Source organism: Symphalangus syndactylus, chromosome 12 (genome assembly GCF_028878055.3).
Source record: "Symphalangus syndactylus isolate Jambi chromosome 12, NHGRI_mSymSyn1-v2.1_pri, whole genome shotgun sequence".
NCBI classification, from domain to species: domain Eukaryota; kingdom Metazoa; phylum Chordata; class Mammalia; order Primates; family Hylobatidae; genus Symphalangus; species Symphalangus syndactylus.
Window position 1 is genome coordinate 44691137 of NC_072441.2, and position 20128 is coordinate 44711264.

Consider the following 20128-nt stretch of genomic DNA (forward strand, 5'->3'; position numbering starts at 1 on the left):
ACATATACAAAACAAAGTGTGGAGAGGAAAACAGCAAAAGGAAATGCTGTTTGGGCAATTCCTAACTCAGACTATCCAATGAAAAGATTATATTCCACCCTCCTCAATCTAGCTACCTACCAGCCACTCCTCACTCTCATCTTGGGTTTATATGTACAGTACAAATACGCATAGCCACTCACCTTCTTCTCTCTACTAATGGTCACCACATGGCCTCACAGTCAAAAATTGAAAGGAGAGTGAAGAAATTCAGGATGTTGTAACAAAGACAAACCAATGCACTGGTTGGGAAATAACTTCATTAAAATGTACTCATTCCCAAGTGCATCTACTCATCTGCTGACAGTGCTGGGAATGCATTCCTGAAATATTTAACCTGGTTATAAGATTCTGCTGCTAGAATCAGAGAAGGCACACTTTGATGCCTACCTCTCACTTCCTCTATAACAACCTTGTCTTTATAGGCATGGCTTAAAATGGGACATTAGCAAAAGTATACAACTCCAAATCACTCACAGGTGAAAATTTCAAGTTAATGTAGAAAGAATAATTAAACAATGGTAATAATAACTATTACTACTCTAACAGCTAACACTTACTTTACTCAGCATTGTGTGCCAGAAAGCTAAGGACTTTACATGAATTATGTAATATCAACCCTAAATCTCTTTGAAGATGGTAATTACTAATTCCACTTGCCTAGTGCTCACATAGCTAAATCTGAACCCTGCCAATTTTATTTCAAGGCTTATATTTTTAAACCTTATCACATCCTGCCTCTTTATATATGCATAATTACAATTGCAATTGTGATTCTATGTATGTGTGTGTCTGTGTGTAAAGTATTTAGTGAGTTAATAGTAAACAAAAGGCAATTAATTCCAACTCTGTGAAGGCTTTTATCCACCTTCACAAACCAACAATAAATTGGGAATTACCCCTCTCCTCCTCAATAAGTGGTGCTCTGAAAGTACTAGTTTTACTGTCATACATCACTTAAGCATGGATGTACATTCTGAGAGATGCGTTCTTAGGCAATTTGGTCACTGTGCAAACATCACGAAGTGTACTCAAACAAACCCAGATGGTAGAGCCTACTTACACACCTAGGCTACTTGGTATAGCCTATTGTTCCTAGTCTACAACATGCTCCTGTAAAGCATGTTATTGTACTGAATACCATATACAATTGTAACATAACTGTTAAGTATTTCTGTATCTAAACATAGAACATAAAATACAGTAAAAATACAGTATTATAATCTTATGGGACCACCATCATAAATGCAGTCCACTATTGACCAGAAAACATCATTATGCTGCACATGACTGTACTTAATATCTTCCTCAAGAAACTAATGAAAGATACTTGTAAGTAAAATATTAATCTTTTCAAAAAATTAGATAAATAATTGATAGACTACAGGTAAACATGCTTTGTAAAGTATAAAGAATTTTAATCTTAACACTTTATTAGGTATTTTTTATTTTCAATTGTCTCTTTGGCTCAAAACATACTTATGTTTCTAGAGTTTGTACAAAGTCTTTTTTATTTGAGTAAGGGTCTCACTCTGTCACCCAGGCTAGAGTGTGGTGGCATGGTATCTCTGCTCACTGAAGCCTCCGCCTCCCGGGTTCAAGTGATTCTCCTGCCTCGACCTCCCAAGTAGCTGGGACTACAGGCATGTGCCACCACGCCCAGCTAATTTTTGTATTTTTGGTAGAGACAGGGTTTCATCATGTTGGCCAGGCTAGTCTCAAACTCCTGACCTCAAGTGATCCACCCACCTCGGCCTCCCAAAGTGCTGGGATTACAGGTGTGAGCCTCCACACCCGGCCTGTATAAAGTCTTTTAAAAGCTGTATTTTCAACTTAAAAAAAAGACATACCAAAAGCCTTAACACATAAAATCTGCATTCATCACTCTAACCCAACTTCAATTCTACCAAAATCTAGGCTAAGAAAATTAAGTTTCAAGGAACACATCACTTATCTTTATTTTTACTTAAAAAATCTCAGTCCTAAGGATTCCAAATGAAATGGGAAGACTACAGCTAGCAGACAGAAGCGGTAGGGCCAAGATTAGTAGAAGGAGAGGGGAAAGAAAATCTCTCAGAAACGCTAACCTTAATCCAGTCTCACTTTCCCTCAACCAAGAGAAGAGTGCACTGCTGCTGCTTCTGCCCTGGCAGGCTCCTCCTCCTCTTACTCTTGAAATCCTCTGCTTTTTTCCTCCTGGAAAGTTACTTTCACAGGGCTTTCTGTTTTTCTTCCTGACATCTCTCAATTGTCAAAGGATATCTTATCTTGAAATTAAAAGAATAAAAATATACTAACTTTCCATTATCACGTAAGAGTTCCCAGGAAGTTCAAAAAGGATAGTAACTCCTGCCAGGCACGGTGGCTCACGCTTGTAATCCCAGCACTTTGGGAGGCCAAGGCGGGTGAATCACCTGAGGTCAGGAGTTCGAGACCAGCCTGGCCAACATGGTAAAACCTCATCTCTACTAAAAATAAAAACATTAGCCAGGCATGGTGGCGGGCACCCGTAATCCCAGCTACTTGAGAGGCTGAGGCAGGAGAATCACTTGAACCTGAGGCGGAGGTTGCAGTGAGCCAAGATTGCACCACTGCACCCCCGCCTGGGCAATATACTGAGACTCCAACCCCCAACCAAAAACAAAGAAAAAGAAAGGATAGTAACTCCATGGTTCAACTTGGCAGATCTGCAAAAAAAAAAATTAGAATGCAGCAACTAAGGCCTTAGAGATGAGAAAACACCTTTTTCATGGGAACTTCCTCCCCCTGAAGAAAGACAGAATTTAATTTAGAGTTCTACTACCCTCTGGGTCTCCTGTGATCTTCATGTTTGTTTCTTAAGGGGAAGAGGAGAAATCTTTTAGCCAACCAGCAGGGTGAGCTAGTGCTACCATCAGTTCCATGATTCTCAAATCTCCCAAAACTCAATGGTGTAAATGGCTTGCACTATTAACAGCAGCTATTTATTTCCCTCTAATAAACCTGAATCAAAAACACCACTTCTAGAACTGCTTCAGTCAATGCTATACCTGACAACTTTACTCAATATTTACAGATTCTCCATTTACGAAATAGACATTCTCTCTACCAGAAAGATGAATACTAAGTGTAAATAAAAGCTCATTTGAATATGTATCCATAGTATTACAGTGTCCACTCTTCATTTTCTTGTTTTATTTTACAAGGTTACTAATTTAAAACATTTAGAAAACACTTTAAAAAAATGGCTAAAACAAGCGCTCTCTAAAATCAGGGTTAGATAACATGCCAATTTCTCTATTTGCTGCAAATTACAATCGTCTTAAGACCTGACTGAAAAGCCTTCCCACAAGAATAAGATTCACTTTTCCTTCCAGAATCACATCCTAAGAAAATGGTCTACATAAGTAACACTAAAAAACAGTACTCAGGATGACAGAAAAAAATGGACCTGACCTTTCTCTAGATTGCAGATATCCCACCACTTCTATTCTCCTTGAAACTTTTTCTCCTCCTGCTACCCATTAACAGTCTCAATTCAACCAAAACACTCTTATAACTTGAATGACAAATTAAAACTGGAAAATGTTTAAGGTTTGCAGGTGACAGACCACTTTATAACTACAAATAATCTGAAAGTGACTCTTAATTTTCACAAAATGAAAGTGTAAGTAAATCCACTCACATAATGTTGAAAATTATAAAACAGCTTATCAACTTACAAAAATCAGTAATTTAAAAGCACTTTATATGACCCATAAAAACTTTTAAGACCTTAAAACAATTTAATTTTTTGCTAAATCTGTCATTCAAAGAAGTTAAAGATCACTACAGGGTCCCATCATAAATGACTGTTACTACTTGTTCAATTTCCTAACAGACCTTAGAGATACCACTCAGTAGAAGCAGTAGTCTTAAATTAAAAGTTGTTTTAAAGAAAAGGAACATTCTGAGCGGCACATTCGTTTATTCAACCAAAACACTATTACAAAATGAAAGACACCATTATTTTCAGCACTGATCTCATTTCTTTTCCTAAGTAATAACTGGGAATAACAGCAGTTATTTCAAACTTTCAAAGAAATTTATCAAGTGCCTGGTTGTTGTTTTTTAATTTTTCAATTTCTGGGTCAACACGGCTTTGGAAAACCTTAAAATTCAAAAGCAACATTGCTCTGAAATTATCTGATATTTCTGTATTTTGTACTTGATTTTGTTTCACTGAAAGTCACTTTAAAAACTAAGTTACCACATAATATGAAAGTTTTTTGTTTTTTGTTTTGAGACGTAGTCTCGCTGTGTCGCCGGACTGGAGTGCAGTGGCAGGATCTCAGCTCACTGCAACCTCCACCTCCTGGGTTCAAGTGAATCTCCTGCCTCAGCCTCCCGCGTAGCTGGGACTATAGGCGCACGCCACCACGCCCAGCTGATTTTTACATTTTTAGTAGAGACGGGGTTTCACCATGTTAGCCAGAATGGTCTCGATCTCTTGACCTCGTGATCTGCCCGCCTCAGCCTCCCAAAGTGCTGGGATTACAGGCGTGAGCCACCGTGCCCGGCCAATATGAAAGTTTTTAACTTATTGTCACAGAAGTTCTCATGAACCTAATAATATTTAATTAACAAGTATTCCCAATAACATCCTCTTGTTTTTTTTAACCATTATTAGTTGTAGATATTCACCTTCTCATCCCAGCAATATGACAAATACAAACAGCAATGGGTAGAGGCTGAAAGGCAATTTTCCATTATGCCATTAACTTAATCATCTCTGGTCCTCAATATATTGTAAAAGAGGAGGGTAAGAGCAGTTGTTCTTTGATATGCCTTCCACTGTAAAACTTTATGATCCAGGAATACATTTGCTAATGTTAATGCATCTCCTATTCATTAATACAAGACTGTTCTGTATTAGAAGAAAAGCTAAAAAAAGAGAAAATATAAATCTGAAAAGAACAAGGAAATGAAAGTTAACTAATGTTGAAAAATTCAAATTTCAATTTGAACACAGAGATCTAAACAGTGATCTAATGTGTTTAAATATCCCTCCAATCAAGGAATTCTGTTAATGGCCAACACAAAACATTAGGTGTTTCAAAATTTTGTACTTCATGAGTTAATACCAACACAAAGTATGATATAATTGCAGTATAACTTTAATTTGTTAGAAACTGTAAGACTTTTAAAAGCAATACATACCACTGCATTAATACTAATCAAGCTTTATGTTTCACCAATTAAAATGTCTAAGCTAGATTACAGCCTTATTATAAAAACGAGGTTTTTCTTAGCAAGCCTAGCAAAATGCAATATTACTGCCATCAAGTTCCCTAGATACTTACACATGCCACTGAAGGCAAACAGCCGGGTTTCCTTTCTTTGAGAAACTTTAGTTGTCTATTTTTTGAAATGTTTTCCTTCTCATGGGACCAAAAAATGTTTACAACTAAAGCAAACTACTGCAGGGAGGGAATACACAATTAAAACAAATCTACAATCCAGATGCAATAAGCGTGGAATTAGTCAGGACTGGACAGGATAGTCGGTGGTGTTGTGATACTTCTGTTGAAATTATTAACAAGACAAGACCATCATTCGCCCCCAATTATGTTTATCCCCTCGTTGAGTTTGATGATCACACAAAATCTGAAGTCTAAATATAAACTTTTTATATTCAAAGTCAATATTCAAGAAAACTTTTCCACTAATGTTGCTAAACCATAGATGGATCCCAACAAGAGTTGTCTGTAGAAGTCTCGTAACAAGTAACCTTTAGCTCCACCACCTAAGTTTCCAATCACTGAGAAGAGTCTGGGACAACTCATCTTCAGGTTCACGGGAGAAGTGGAGCACACCTGCTTTCCTCTGGCAGAGTAACTTCCCAGGGACACAAAGGCCAGAGAATCAGACCTGGAGAGGCAAAAAGCTTTAGCTGGACACCCACCAAGCCCCTGGCAACCCAAACACTTCGAGCGATTTACCTCTTGCTGTTACTTCCCAGGCACCTAGCCGCATAAGATCTTGCAGGACGGGGGAAGGGGAGGCCTATGCGGTCCTGTCCCAATTAAGGGGAGGGGTGTACACAGTTAATGCCAGAGCCAGCGTTTCTGGCCACAACCGAGCAGCCTCAACGAGAGGGGTTGGTGACTGCTCTCGGCCCGCCCCGTTACTCAGTGCATTGCAATGGCGACCGCCAGGCTCCCCAAGCCGCCTGATCTCGGCCCCTTCCCCCTACTGCTCACTGGCTGCTCGGCTTCATGTGACTAAACAAAACCCCCAAGTCTAGTGCCCAGCTCAGCCCCTTTGTGTCCGCTACCGGATCCTCCGACGCCGTAGCGGAAAGCCCCCCCCCATCCCCCTGCCGAGTCCCGCCCCGCGGCGGCGGCCGCCGCTCACCTCAGGCTCCGTGGCCCCCAGCGACCACCGCGGCCGCCGCCTCCCCGAACCCGGGGCCCGGGCTCCTTGTGTAGCACCAACTCCGCCTCCTCGGCCGCCGCCGCCATCTTAGCCTGTGCGGCAAAATGCGTCCTTTTGGATGGCTGGGACCCAGCCTAGGGCGTAGCTCCCCGGGCCCGAGAGCCGGAGGCCGGGTCCCCCAAGTTCTTCCGCCACCCTCAGTCCCGCCGCTGCCACAGCCCAGAGGCCCGAAACCCACTCGGGTCCCAGCGAATCTGACCAAATAACCCCTGAAACTCACAGTTTGGTGCCGTGTGCGTCAAACCGGGGCGACGTTGGGAGCGCGCGGCGTCCCCGCGTCACACGCCGCTCTGTACGCTACTCGGCTCCAGCGGCCCCCCTCCGCTCCCCGCTTTTCGCCTCCAGCCCCGGTTCCCACGGCGCAGGCGCGCTGCTTTCCCGCCTCTGCCGGTCTGCGGGCCGCGGGGGTGGCCAGCGAGAAGCTCCCGGGAAGCTTCGCGCTGGTGGAGCGTCTGGGCCAATTAGACAAACGGGGGCAGCGGAAACAGTGCACCACTGTTCTCGGGTGCCAGAAACCAAACAAGGTCACCTCCCCCAGCGCTGACCTAATCACTCCCAAGGAGGTTCCCGCCCCAAAGTAGGCACGGTCCAAATATGGTGGTGCCCAAACTCTGCAAGACCCAAGCATTAGGCATGCCTAGGCCCTTTAAGGTGGAACAGGCCCAGGTTTGAGTTCCACGATCACGAGCGTGCAAAAATCTCTGTTATTTTCTCCCTGTTGAGGAAAACAGCCGAATAATGCAATATTTGCCAATCACAACTGTGGAGTAATGGCGAGGGAAGGTTTTAGGATCTTAAGGGGGCAGATTGTTGGGAGTTGCTTGATGGCCAGGCAAAGCATCAAGTGTGACATCTCAGTTACCCGGACAGCCTGCCCTGAAAGGTGGCCGAGGTTTGCTCCAGTTTGACTCTACGAGAAACTGCTAACATGTTTAAGATTAACCAAGAGTTCTTGAGAAATTTACTGGTCCCGCCTTAATTATTTGGCTTCTCTGAACCTCTGTTTACTCATTTAAAAATTTAAAAATAAAAAAGTTTTCCTTAGTTGTACAGCTGTCATTACTGTGGCCCTCCAAACCCTTAAGATGTTATTGACATTCAGAAGAATATACCATAACTGCATTTATTTGACAAGAATGAGAAACATTTTCTTTCCTATGGAATGATGCCTTCAGCAACAGCAAACGTAGATTCCAAACAACAAATATTTGACTAAACACATTAATTGCTTCATACTTAATAGCTAACACTTTTGAGTGCTTACTGTGTACCAGGCATTATTCTAACTTGTTCGATTTCATTGTAACCCAATGAGACAAAGAGAAGTAAGGTGATTTTCTCAAAGTCATACAGTTCTTTGGGCTCTTTAAAATGCAAATCTCCCTTCTTCATTTACACAAATGTGTAAACAATAAAATATAAATACGTATATATTTGCAGTCAATGGGGGAGGGGTGCACTTTGGATCATTTCATTTGCAGAATCCATTCAAATTGGACATTCTCAGGTTACTATTGGACTTACAATAAAATATTATGCACTATGGAAATTCTTACATCATATCACTGTAAAAGCAGTTACTAAGAAAATAACTGTCATTAATGTATACCACTGACTAATGTGCAGACAAATCACACAAGCAAATAGAATCACTCAGAACTCAGCCATGATCAGGAACTTGTCTCACTAATGAAGCTATTTTTTACACTAGAACTCAGCAACTGAAGTGTAATACTGTGGAAGTCATAATAGCAGTAAAAGTAATCATAGTAATTATAATAGTAGAAGTAGTAATAGTTGATGAAACGCTGTACAAAATGATCTCAAAAGCTTCTATGAATGGGAGAAAATATAATGACAGAAAGCTTGAATAAGGTAATGCAAAAAGAAAAAAAAAATACACGTGAGGTCTCTGTCTAGCTGCAGATGTGGGTCTCTGTTCTGCAGGTTGGGGATTGTGAAAGTTATTAAGAATAAGGCCTACTTTAAGAGATATCAAGTGAAATTTAGAAGACGACGAGAGGGTAAAACTGATTACTATGCTCAGAAACACTTGGTGATACAGGATAAAAATGAATACAACACACCCAAATACAGGATGATAGTTCATGTAACAAACAGAGATATCATTTGTCAGATTGCTTATGCCCGTACACAGGGGGATATGATAGTCTGCACAGCATATGTACACAAACTGCCAAAATATGGTGTGAAGGTTGACCTGACAAATTATGCTGCAGCGTATTGTACTGGCCTGGTGCTGGACCGCAGGCTTCTCAATAGGTTTGGCATGGACAAGATCTATGAAGGCCAAGTGGAGGCAACTGGCGATGACTACAATGTGGTAAGCATTGATGGTCAGCCAGGTGCCTGCCTTTACCTGCAATTAGGATGCAGGCCTTGCCAGAACTACTACTGGCAGTAAAGTTGTTGGCACTCTGAAGGGAGCTGTGCATGGAGGCTCGTCTGTCCCTCACAGTACTAAATGATTCCCTGGTTATGATAATGAAAGCAAGAAATTTAATGCAGAAGTATACAGGAAGCACATCATGGGCCACAATGTTGCAGATTACGTGTGCTACTTAATGGAAGAAGATGAAGATGATTACAAGAAGCAGTTCTCTCAATACATAAAGAACAGTGTAACTCCAGACATGATGGAGGAGATGTATAAGAAAGCTCATGCTGCTATACGAGAGAGTCCAGTCTGTGAAAAGAAGCCCAAGAAAGAAGTTAAAAAGAAGTGGTGCAACCGTCCCAAAATGTCCCTTGCTCAGAAGAAGGATCGGGTAGCTCAAAAGAAGGCAAGCTTCCTCAGAGCTCAGGAGCGGGCTGCTGAGAGCTAAACCAAACAATTTTCTATGAGGATTTTTCAGATAAAGACAATAAACTTATGGACAGAAACAAAAATACAGGCAACTGGAAAAATCCAAAGACCAGTTATGTGGCTCAGTGCCAAAATATTTAAGGAAATCGCAGTTGAGAATGAAAGTCAAGATGTGGAAAACAGTTTGGGAGAAAATTCATAACACGTTGTGAATAAAATGATGCTCCAATGAATACACCTGGTAAATGTTTTAAAGAAAGAAAAAGCAAGATGCTGCTACTGGTTTTTGTTGCTGTTGTTGTTTTTAAACTTTTATTTTAGGTTCAGGAGTGCATATGCAGGTTGGTTATACAGGTAAACTCATGTCACTGGGGTTTTGTACAGATTATCTCATGACCCAGGTACTTAGCCTTGTACCCAGTAGTTATTTTTTTCTGATCCTCTCCCTCCTCCCACCTTCCACCCTCAGGTGGGCCCTAGTGTGTGTTTTTCCCTCCCTTGAGTCCCTGTGTTCTCATCATTTTGCTCCCACTTCTAAGTAAGAACATGCAGCATTTGGTTTTCTATTCCTGAATTAGTTTGCTAAGAATAATGGCCTCCAGCTCCATCTATGTTCTTGCAAAGGACATGATCTCATTCTTTTTATGGCTGCATAGTATTCTGTGGTATATATATACCACATTTTCTTTATCCAGTCTACCACTAATGGGCATTTAGGTTGATTCCAAGTCTTGGCTATTGTGAGGGATACTTCAGTGAGCATACACACGCATGTGTCTTTATGGTAGAACGATTTATATTCCTTTGGGTATGTACCTAGTAATAGGATTGCTGGGTTGAATGGTAGTTCTGTTTTCAGCTCTTTGAGAAATTGCCACACTGCTTTTCACAACAGTTGAACCAATTTACACTCCCACCAACAGCATATTAGTGTTCTCTTTTCTCTGCAACCTCACCAGCATCTGTTATTTTTTGACTTTTTAATAATGTGGCTACTGTTAATATGTTAAAATCTGATCGTATTAACACAGTGTATGAATCCATTTGTTATTACCAGATATCCAGTGAATGGAATTACCTGATAAAAAAATAAAGTGGCCGGGCGCGGTGGCTCAAGCCTGTAATCCCAGCGCTTTGGGAGGCCAAGGAGGGCAGATCACGAGGTCAGGAGATCGAGACCATCCTGGCTAACATGGTGAAACCCCGTCTCCACTAAAAATAGAAAAAACTAGCCAGGAGTGGTGGCAGGCGCCTATAGTCCCAGCTACTCGGGAGGCTGAGGCAGGAGAATGGCGTGAACCCGGGAGGTGGAGCTTGCAGTGAGCTGAGATCGCGCCACTGCACTCCAGCCTGGGTGACAGAGCAAGACTCCATCTCAAAAAAAAAAACAAAAAACAAAAAAAAAACAAACGTAAAGTAAGTTGTGGTCTCAAATGACTTGCTCAAAAAGAAAATGCAGTTCAGTGTTGGATAAAAACAAATAATTCTCCTCATTCCAATGCTTCATAATTCTAAGCAAAAAGAAATAAATGAAACATTAATCTACTAGTAATAAAGTCAAATCAAGTTTGGATTTTGCTCAGTATCCCACTAGTTCTGGATCAACCTCTTAATACCAAAACTGTAAAGCAAGTCACTCTTGTGGAACTGCAAATAGTTCAGTATGTTTGTTCACTGGAGTGGGAGTAGGGAGGATGCGTGGAGTAGAAAGAGAGATGATGTAAACAGAAACCAAGTTTTGTATTTATTTTTGTTACACACTGACCTGAGCACAGAGCTTTACACATAGCAGGTATGCAATAAATAATTCCGTTCAGTTCAACCAACATTCATTGATTGTTTACTCTATAGAAGGTACTGTACTAGGCACTGTCAGAAAAAAATGAATAAGACAGCTCCTCGAAGCTATTCAACAAATACTGTTGAATGAATGCAGTGCTTTTATACTTCAAAGAAAGAGCTAGACAAAAAGGTACAATCAACTCTCAATTTACCAGGGAATGGAGGACATAAGGAATAGATAATAAAGTTCTCCAAATCTCAGTTAAAAACAAAGGCTCATAAAACATAGCACAAAATAGATTTAGTATACACATATTTAGTGAAAATTATATCTAATATTCAGGAACACATTTGCTATTCTACTCAGCATATCACTATGCATGCCCCCTGGAGGATGTGAAGGTAAATAGAACACATTCAGTTCTCAAATACTTTGTGGTGGAATGGATCAAAAGTTGCATGTTCACGTGCATGTGCAACTTGCATGTTAAAGTTGACAAAGAGATCAGCTCATTGTTCAACTGGTGCTTCACCTAGTGATGATAATACTGTGGTATCATTTTCCTCCAGAGTTTGGCTCTTAGCTTTGCAGGTTGAGAATCAGTTGAACCGGAGTTGATCAAGCTCAGATAGATGAAATGCATAAGAGATTAATAAGTAAATCAAATGCTGATATATTAATTTACAATAAAATTTTTGACTGCCAATCATAATGGAATATCTAGGCAGACTGGTCAGCACATTCCATCTCTGTAGAGAAAGATGCTAGGAACACCAATTTACTTGCTTGATGAACATAGAATTAGATGAATATGATCTCAGCAGATGGTATCATTAAACCGATAGCAAACTGCACTCTGCCATGATGATGCACCTGTCAAGGGAACTTGGACGGTTTAGTCTGCTTTCACCAGGACAGTAACTGTTTTCAGGGTTAAAATCTTTCTTTTAAGATATATAACATACGAACCACAAGAAGATGAATTATTTATAATCCATATTTCATCAATTCTATGACACTGTTTTAAAAATGTTGTAACATTTCAAATTGTGTTTTACAATCATAATTTGTAATTACCAGTTTTTTCTTTCATAGGGATTCATAAAATAAGGGCACACCTTTCAGTGGTATCTTAGAATCTAATGGAATATGATAATCGCATGACTTTTTTTAAGCTCCCTTACTTCTGTTTTGGTAAATTGACTTTCATCAACTTAGTAGTTGCCCCACTACATCATTACTTAGACAGTCTAAATTCAAAAACTATGTCAAGCTTTATTTTCCTCAATTCATATTCTGATCAGGCTGTCGTAATTGAGCTAAGTTCCCAAGGGATACAGGACACTGGAGGATAGTTCATCCACAAATGTATTCCTAGCTTCTAAAGTAACCCAGACTTGGCTGTGTGCAGTGGCTCACTTGTAATCCCAGCGCTATGGGAGGCCGAGGCGGGCGGATCACCTGAGGTGAGGAGTTCGAGACCAGCCTGGACAACATGGTGAAACCCTTTCTCTACTAAAATACAAAAATTAGCCAGGTGTGATAGCGGGCACCTATAATCCCAGCTACTCAGGAGGCTGAGGCAGGAGACTCACTTGAACCCGGAAAGTGGAGGTTGCGGTGAGCTGAGATTGCACCACTGTACTCCAGCCTGGGCAACAGAGTGAGACTCCATCTCAAAAAATAAAAAATAAAGTAGCCCAGATTTCACTGGGTTTTGTCATCCGTTTTTACTGCAGGACCCTTAAAACGCCTGCAGAGTCTCTTAAGGGGGCATTTGTACTTAGGAACAAGTCCTATTAGCTACCTCATTCCCTCTCTGATTTGGCAAGCCATCTGCTGTGGCTACTGATGAGCCTTCTGCTGGAAACAACTGCATTCCACATGGCAGCACCATTTTATTACCAGGCACCAATATGGCCATAGCTAACAATCTAGAATACATATGGTACTAAGTAAGCCATTATTGGAGTCTCTAGTCCAAGCTTTTACTTTTATGGACTGTTTTCTAAATATTTACTTAATATGTGTTGGGCTTTATAATAGTCACTGTAGAGACTACAGAGAAAAATCCACAGGGTCACTATGTACAGTTGTGGAGTTTGTGCACAGTACAAAGATGCCAAGTAGGTGAATGGAGGCCGAAACTCAACCTGTTCCTTACTCACCAGCTCATGCCCCCTAGTGCAGAGCTGAATCCATCTGCAAGAAAGAGTGCCATTTTCTTCTGACAAGGATACTTCTTATGAAGCAATCCTTGACCCCATGAGTCTGTATCAGCCTGTTTCTAATTCTTCTGCATAGTTACCTTCCCAGTCCCTCTGCCCAGAGAGAGTCTTTCTCTAATCCCTCTTCCCTACTTCACACAGAGGGAATTGATATGCTACTGGGCCCTAATTACTCAGTCTCTGTCTTCAGGGAGCTTACAGTCTAATGGGGGGAGATAAAGAAAAAACCATTGTGACACATGTGATAAGGGTGGGCTAGAACTAAGCATCCAGTAGGACCTTGGGAACACCAAGAGGGAGTCCTAACCCAGTCTTGTGGACCAGGGAAGACTTCTGGAGGATGCCTTCTCTGCCTAGAATCATCTTCCCACTCCTTCACCTGGGCTAATTCCTACTCATTCTTCAAGTTTCAGTTAAATATCCCTTTGATTAAGTTCCTTAGTTTTGGATAACTAATATCAACAATCCTTTGACCAATTTTATAGGTTACCCAAATCTAGGTCAATTTGTGATTATCTATTTATAGATACATATATATGTAGATTATATATGTATATACAATTTATATTTAAATGCATATATTTGTATATACATATATAATCTACATGTGTGTATATATAGATAATCACAATATATGCATATATAAATGCAAATATTTATATATACATATATGACATGTGTGTATATAATATACATATAAATTATGTATATACAAATATTTATATTATGTATGTATATGTATATATAAATATACATGTGTACATACATTTACATATATACTTTCCTTCTTGGCATATGCCTGCCTGTACATTCATTTTTTTGTTTTTTATTTTTTTGAGAAGGAGTCTCACTCTGTAGTCCAGGCTGGAGTAGAATAGCATGATCTCGTCTCACTGCAACCTCCACCTCTTGGGTTCAAGCAATTCTCCTGCCTCAGCCTCGCCAGTAGCTGGGATTACAGGTGCGCACCACCATGCCCGGCTAATTTTTGTATATTTAGTAGAGATGGGGTTTCACCATGTTGGCCAGGCTGGTCTCAAACTCGTGACCTCAAGTGGTCCACCTGCCTCGGCCTCCCAAAGTACTGGGATTACAGGCGTGAGCTACCACGCCCGGCCCCACCTGCATTTTAAATTAACCATTGTGGGCCTGCCTTGATCCTTCAGCAGTCCCAATTAATGTAATTGGCTGATTGGATTCACCTGGGCTTCTGTCAGAGCTACTTTCTGTCACCCTCTTACCTCATACTCAAAAAGCACTCAGTGCTTCCTCTTTCGTTATACTTATCTCGTGTGTACAGAAACCCCACTATAACTGAACAAATGGAATCTAAAAATTCAGTTTCACAAATTACAAGGTCATATTATTATGAGATTAATGAAATGATTGGAGTGATCCCACATAGTTTGCTGGAGAGCACCAAGTGTCTGGCTGTGTGACCAAAATCCATCCTGGTCTCAGCTAGAGTTCGGAGCCGTCTGCTGGTACTTCTCCAGCTTAAATAAATATACAGGGGATAATTCTAGGCTCTGTGACTAGCTGGGAATTCCAGAATCGTAGCACTGATTCCAGGAATCTCTGGGCTTCTTGACAGCATTTGATCTGTCTAATACAGGCAGATTGGGCTGGGAGAATACTGGGAATGCAGAGGCCCACTTCCTGGGAATGCAGAGGTCCACTTTACCTTGTCTTCCCCTCCAAGATAGGAACTTTAACCCCCCACATTGCAAATGGGAACTGGGGAGAGGGAAGGATTAATAGCCAGATGTATTAAAATTGGTTTTGCATTGTCAGGGAACATAATTTCACCATGTTATTTCTACATTATTGTACATGTGGATTTTACTATAATTACTTGTTTATTGACTACCTCCTCCTCTAGACTCTATACTACATGAAGATAAGAACCCTATTAATCTTGTTTCTTACAGTGCAGGGCATTTCTTAGCTCATATTAGTTGCTTAATAAAAATTTGTTAAATTAAATTGATGTCATATCTAAGAGAAGACATAAAATACTTTTTTTTCCCTTTTTTTAAAGATAGCATCTCTCTCTGTTACCCAGGCTGGAGTGCAGTGGCGTGATCACGGCTCACTGCAGCTTTGACCTCCCAGGTTCAATCAATCCTCATGACAGCCTCCTGAGTCGCTGGGACTATAGGCACACGCCACCACGCCCAGCTAATTTTTAAATTTTTCTGTAAAGTTGGGGTTTTGCCATGTTGCCCAGGCTGGTCTTGAACTCCTGGGCTCAAGCGATCTACCCACCTAGAACTCCCAAAGTGCTGGGATTATAGGCGTGAGCCACTGAGACTAGTGAAGACCTAAAAGACTTTTAAAAGCTGGTTGGGGGGAAAGAGTAAGGGTAAAGATATTCTTTGCAGAGAGAAACATGAAAAAAGTATAAGAAGTACAAGAGAGTATGCCATGTTTAGGGAATGGTAAGTAATTCACAAAACCAGAGTATACATGCAAGTATACATGCAAGAAGTGGTAAGAGTAAGCGTGGTAAGAAATGAAATTGGAAAGAGAAGCAGAAGTTGGATTGCTAAGGACAAGGAACTTGGACTTGATCCCAAGGGCAATGGGAAACCATTGAGGGATCTTAAAAGGAAATTACATGATAAAATTTGCACTTTAGAAATATATACGGTTTATTGAAGAGGCAAAACTGGATGCAGAGAGAAGAGTACGTTATTTATGCAGCTTGTACCTGCATAATCATAGCACATGTTACAGGAAGCTGCCCTGCCCTCAGCTTGCATGGAGAGGTAGTGCTCAGCAGCCCTGCTTTGCACTCTGCAAAACTGCTCTCCCCAACACTTAGCTGCATCTGAATGGACACTGGATGGGCACCTGATCCAAAGGAAACTAATCCATAGGCTGGCAAGTGGTCTATGACATGGCCAGCATGGAAAATAGTAATCAAGATAGTGTGGTATTGACATTAAGATAGGCAAATAGGTCAATAAAAGAAAATAGAGGGTCCAGAAATAGACCCACAATTACATGGTCAATTAAATTTCAGCAAAGGTGCAAAGGCAATTCAATAGAGAAAGGATAGTGTTTTCAACAAATGATACTGGAAAAATTAAATATCCATATGTAAGAAATTGAAATTTGATTCATATACTAAAATTAACTCAAAACAAATTATAGACCTAATCTAAAACATAGACCAAAAAAAATTTAGGAGAAAATCTCTGTGAGCTTGAGCTAGGCAAAAATTTTTGAGAAATGACACCAAAAGCACAATTCATGAAAGAAAAGTTGATAAAATCAACTTCATCGAAATTTAGAATTTTTGCTCCTTAAAAGACTTAGAGAATGAAAGGACAACCCCAGACTAGGAAAAAATATTTGCAAATTACACAACTGATAAGGGACTTGTATCCATAATATATAAAGAATTCTCAAAACACAATAAGTAAATACATAACCTGATAAAAAATGGACAAAGGAATAAACAGGCACTTCACCAAAACAGATATAATGATGTCAAAAAAAGCATATGAAAAATACTCATCAGTCATTAGAGAAATGTAAATTAAAACTCCAAATGAGATAACATTACATATCTGAATAAGAATGGCTAAAAATAACAAGACCAACGATACCAAGTGTTGACAAGGATGTATAACAACTAGAACTCTATCACACTGCTTATGGGAATGTAAAATGGTACAACCACTTTAGGACAAAGCTCGGCAGTTTCTTTAAAAGTTAAAAATACACACCCTATAATGAACATGATTCATCCCTTTTACTGCTAAGTATTTACTCAAGATAAAAGAAATACACACGCACACAAAGACTTATACAAGAATTTTTATAGCAGCTTTATTGGTAACAGCCAAAAACTGGAAACAACATGAATGCCGATCAATAGATTAATGTGTAAAGCCAGCCTACCTAACAGAATACATGCTGTGTGATTGTCTTTATATAAAACCCTAGAAAATGCAACTAATCTGCAGTGACAGACAACAAATGGTTGCCTGTTGTGGAGGAAGAAGAGGTAGGTGTGAGGGTAAGGGTTTTATATTAGGAAATGAGGAAATGTTTGGGGGTGATATGTTTATTTTCTTGACTGTGGTGATGGATTCACTGGTGTAGATATATGTCAAAACTTATGAAATTGTACACTTTAAATATGTACTGTTTATTGTTACAATATACAATAGTTTGAATAAAACGCTTTGAAATGTTTTTAAAGAGAGAAAATGGAAGGAGAGAGTTTCTTGTAGTGGTTGAATACGAAGGGTATTCAGAGTACACTTGGACAGAGACAGATAACACTCCCATTTGACATATTTCAAAATGGGGTATCAGGCAGCTGAGATATTTCTTTGCTCAAATGCTGTCTATTTTGTTGGTAAGATTGGCAGCAAAGCTTTCTGCACAAATGACCTAAAATAGGTTGGCAGAAGGCTTAAAGAAGGTGGAGTAGGTTTGAAACAGCTGCTGGAGAACCCAGACCCAAAACTCTTGGCATTTGAATAGAGCTGGAGGTTCTGTTGATATTGGGGACCAAGAATCTATGGGAACACTACTTCCATATCATTATGTAATTTTCTCTAGCACATGTCAATAGTACAGGCAAAGAGACACAGTCCTTTTATTTCTCTGAACACATCTCATCTCCCAGAAGTTTCTTTAATCTCTTGAGCACTCAGATTTCTATGGCATCTGCCTCCACCATTTTGTCAGACATGCCAAGATATTTTTCATCCATTCATTCAACAGCTATCTATTGAGACCCTTTACCTCAGGTGTGAGGTGTCAGGTGGTACTGAATATACAATAGTCCAAATATACATGATCCATGCTTTGAGGCTTACATGTCTGAATATGCAACGTACTCCCACAGGATCTAACACTGATCACTTGCAGATCTCAGAGGACTGTGCATTTCCCAAGCATAGGTCTCCCCGGTACTCATATCAGCCACACATCACTTGACCATTAATAATCAAGGTGGCCTCATTGCAAGTGCCCATTTTCAAGCTTGACCCATGTCATGTTCCTCCTTTTTATTGTGGATATATATATATATATATATACGCATATAATTTTTCCTTTCCAACACAGAGTCTTGCTCTGTGCCCAGGCTGGAGTGCAGTGGTGCTATCTCAGCTCACTGCAACCTCTGCCTCCCGAGTTCAAGCAATTCTCCTTACTCAGCCTCCCAAGTAGCTGGGACTACAGCCACGTGCCACCACGCATGGCTAATTTTCGTATTTTGGGTAGAGACGGGGTTTCACCATTTTGGCCAGGCTGGTCTCAAACTCCTGACCTCGTCAGCTGCCTACCTCAGCCTCCCAAAATGCTGGGACTACAGGCACGCACCACCACATCCAGCTAATTTTTGTATTTTTAGTAGAGACGGGGTTTCACCATGTTGGCCAGGATGGTCTGGATCTCTTGACCTCGTGATCTGTTGGCCTCGGCCTCCCAAAGTGCTGGGATTACAGGCGTGAGCCACCCTGGCTGGCTGTGACTTTTTAATAGGAAAAGAAATCGTGTGCTAAATACTTCCCTAAACTAGGTCAATGCACAGATTCTCTATATAGCCATCGTAAGTAATCTGGCCAGAAATCCCAGGATGATCATCATCCCTAATTAAGTATAAAGCATACATGTAGCCAAATATCAGTGTCGTGCCTGCAAGTATACTTGCCAGGATGAATAGTTGAAATAGTAACAGAAAATAAGAGCAGATTCATGAATCAGCCTCTTAAAAGTGAAGAAGGCAGCCGGGCTTGGTGGCTCACGCCTGTAATCCCAGAACTTTGGGAGGCCGAGGCCAGCAGATCATGAGGTCAGGAGATGAGACCACGGTGAAACCCCGTCTCTACTAAAAGTACAAAAAAAATTAGCCAGGCGTGGTGGCGGGCACCTGTAGTCCCAGCTACTGGGGAGGCTGAGGCCGGAGAATGGCATGAACCCAGGAGGCAGAGCTTGCAGTGAACCAAGATCACGCCACTGCACTCCAGCCTGGGCGACAGAGCAAGACTCCATCTCAAAAAAAAAAAAAAAAAAAAAAAAAAAGTGAAGAAGGTTTGACACTGGAATTCATCATTTCCCCTAGTTTTGGGAAGCTTAACTATTGAGATAAGGAATTCTTAGGCTTATTATTATTATAAGTGTGCTCTTAGTACTTTTTATTTAGATAAATAATTGTAGAATACTTACATAAATAATCCTTAAGACAGATTGCTTTGTGAATTATCTATGATGACTTGTGAAGAATTTCCCCTCTTCCCCAAGGCAACCTACTCTGCCTCCCCTCACCCACCCTTAGGTTTGCTTGTATCTTGAAAGATTGGCCTGCAGAGCCTTCCAGCAAACCGTCGTGGAAATAGCTTTTCTCCTGGTGTCTATGAGTTTATGATTTCTCTCTGCAAAGTGCCAGAGTACAAGATACCTAAATTGCTGTAAGAGCCAAGTTTGGGATTCCATCACTGACATACTAATTCAGTCAGCCATTATCTATTGTGTGCCTACTGGGTCCCAGGAATCACACTGTTCAGGATCCTGGGCACAATGCTATAAACAAAATTGACAAGGTCCCTGTCCCTGTGAAGCTTACATTCTATTATGCTGACTGTAGCTCAACACTAAGAGTTGATAAATAAGAAACCACTATGGGCACTTCAAGCAAAGGATTCTTAAGTAATCCTATGAATCAATTGGGCTGGGGAAGGCACACCCATCCTTAATCTGGTGGGCACAATCTAAGAACTGTTAGGAGGAGAAAAATGGAATTAGAGTACTGATCTGAAGAGAGACCTC

General features: G+C 40.6%; 1 protein-coding gene and 1 pseudogene across 24 annotated transcripts in view; one reads left to right on the forward strand and one right to left on the reverse strand.

Moving 5' to 3' along the window:
* ZNF644 (zinc finger protein 644) overlaps positions 1-7046 on the reverse strand; it is a 108497-nt gene extending 101451 nt beyond the window's left edge. For 5 of the 24 annotated variants that reach the window (XM_063625453.1, XM_063625445.1, XM_063625430.1 and 2 more), the window contains exons 1-2: positions 6716-7011; positions 5361-5928 (exon numbers count right to left, since the gene is read on the reverse strand). The gene's annotated coding sequence lies outside the window, so the exon portion shown is untranslated. Of the gene's footprint in view, positions 1-4701; positions 5929-5999; positions 6375-6414 lie in introns of those variants that run through there. The other 19 variants (XM_063625451.1, XM_063625434.1, XM_063625448.1 and 16 more) reach the window with 14 other exon arrangements.
* Positions 7047-8407: 1361 nt separating this feature from the next.
* Positions 8408-9388, forward strand: LOC134734103 (large ribosomal subunit protein uL18-like; annotated as a pseudogene).
* The last annotated feature ends 10740 nt before the right edge of the window (positions 9389-20128 follow it).